This window comes from Micropterus salmoides, unplaced genomic scaffold (assembly GCF_014851395.1).
Source record: "Micropterus salmoides isolate LMB-PRFRI ecotype aquatic unplaced genomic scaffold, ASM1485139v1 Ms_hic_scaffold_3, whole genome shotgun sequence".
NCBI classification, from domain to species: Eukaryota; Metazoa; Chordata; class Actinopteri; order Centrarchiformes; family Centrarchidae; genus Micropterus; species Micropterus salmoides.
In genome coordinates, this window is record NW_024042261.1 from 17,838,231 (window position 1) to 17,839,677 (window position 1,447).

A 1,447-nucleotide genomic window follows, 5' to 3' on the forward strand; every position below is an offset into this window, starting at 1 on the left:
CCTTTATGAATGTACTGAATGTATGACCAAGCCTACAGGCCTAGTAGATACAATATGTGCACTATGTTTATGGCTACTTGTGTGTGTAAGCCATAAGCCAATGTGAAAAGCCTCCACTGCTTTGACAGCCGTGTTGTTATGCTAACCCCAGACTATCAACCAGCCCACCCTCCTAATGGCTTAATGTTTTCAAACCACTCTTCTAAGTATCTCTTTCCCCACCTTCCTGTCTTAGCGTAACACCTTCTCCCTCCCTCATACCTAATTTCCTTTAATGCTCCTCTTTCCTCCAACCTGACATCACCCATTTTTCTGAAAGATGAGATTATCAGCCTGCTCAGAGCCTCCAACATCTACCCTGTCTCCCTCTAGCCTCTCTCTTCACCTCCCTCTTTTTACCAATCACTCATCACTCGTGTTTGCTAGCATCCTCATCTTTTTCCCTCCAGTGTTCACCTCTTTTATTTCCCAGTATCCTCTCCTCCTGCCTCCTGCCCCCTGCCCAGGGAGGATGGATAGAGCAATGGAGTAAAAGGAGGGAGGCTGAGGTGGTCGCCTCTTAATTTTTTGTTTGTCTGCACGGCAGCCTGGTTCCTCTCAGTAGAGCCTCCTCATTCTTATGGCCCCATTACATTGTTTTCCAGATGATTTTGTGCATTGTAGTACAGACATGTTGAATTTTGATCCAAAATACAATAGATGCTACTCCTAACTAAAATAGCATTGGCTGTCATCTTGATTGCATGTAGCCTTCATGAGTTACACATAGACGGAAAAATCAACACAAAGTGACTTGGCCCACCACAAGACACCACCTCCAGAAGTGCTCTTTGGCATTTCTCTGGGTGTATCTCATTGTCTCTGGAGCTGTACCAGATGATGGAAGACTATTTATCTAAAATATATTCCCTCATTTGATGCTTGGTTGATGGTGGGGGAGAGCGCTGTCTAACACACTGCTCTAAAATCTCTCAGGTGTTCAGTTTGGATGAGATTTGGTGACAGTGGCACATAGAGCTAGGCCGATAAATCAACTAAGGCAATGTAATGGCGGGTTTTAGCTTACTGCAGATATCGATATAGGTGTAGGCTATATGCCAGCTGATAAGTGCAGTGCCGAAATGGCAAACAACATTTGAGGTAAGTTACTTTAGAAACATTGTCAAAATTAGGCTACATAGGTTGTCAACCAGATCCTGGTGAACCTTACCCTGACATCTAAAGTAGCTATGTTTGTTATGCTTTAGCCATCATTTATTCAAGGTTTCACCCACCCACCCATTTTGCTATTGCCTTTTTAAGTCATTTGTTGCTTTTTAGTATAGTTATCATTTTACAACACATCCCACATGCCTGTGAGGGAGATCTCCTCCATTTTATTTTAGTGTTTTTCCTGTCCTGCCCGCCGGCTTCATCGCCAAAAACCCGGCAACCATGAGACCAACCT